Below are 903 nucleotides of genomic sequence, written 5' to 3'. Positions count from 1 at the left end.
TCACACACGTCATCCCTAAAGACTTTGCACATGAGAACATAGACTTGATCCTGCTTCTCCCTCCTGTCAGCTTTGTTGCAAGGGAGGAAGTGGAGATTTGTTTGCTGTTTTTTTTTTAGTAAACAGGATCTCTGCATCTCCCTCGGATGGGAAAAGATGCAAGGGACCCCATGACCCTGTTTGATAGGACACATGACATCAACATGAATGTCCTTGCTTTTATTGCCTCAATTGCTCTGTACTGTAATGAAAACAATGACGGGCTCTGTACTTAAATCCTGGATCTGCTTCTCCCATCGTTACATTCCTTCAGACTACAGTCCTCTCTCTCTCATACACACACGCACACACTTTGGAGAAACTTTATTTCTCCAAACTGGGTTTTCCAGACAAAACACTGCTGTAAGCTGGAGGTTTTTGGGTTGTGAGGGGAAAATCTCTCACAATAAACTCTTTCTAAAGGCATGATTTTGACCTCTGGTTTCGACCATACAAAGCGGCCCTTGGTTTACAGTGGGACAAATCTGTGGCTAAATTAGGCGACAAAACCATCAACATGCATTAGTGCATAACTGAAATGTCCAGCCACTTCACAGATGCTTCTGTATTACAGTTCCCGTGACAACATCAGCAGACACGGTGTAGTTGACCATGACTGATTGCGCATTTTAAAAAGAGAACATGATGATGGCAAATTTCACTGGATTCATCATCTAGGGGCCTGAATAACGCAAACAGAGTCATGTTGTGGCTTGAAGTGGAAGGAAGGTGCCTCCTGTTGGGACCAGCTGCTGATTCACATGGCCACAGGGGAGGGGGCTTTGGGTGGCGGGTGGATGTACAAACAAACAAGATGCCGCCCTCTTTTTGCCAAAATGCACAGTAGAGGATTATTCAGATCTG

This window comes from Eutrigla gurnardus (genome assembly GCF_963514095.1).
Source record: "Eutrigla gurnardus genome assembly, chromosome: 2".
NCBI classification, from domain to species: Eukaryota; Metazoa; Chordata; class Actinopteri; order Perciformes; family Triglidae; genus Eutrigla; species Eutrigla gurnardus.
The sequence above is the reverse complement of the archived record's forward strand: the minus strand, read 5'-3'. Positions refer to the sequence as shown.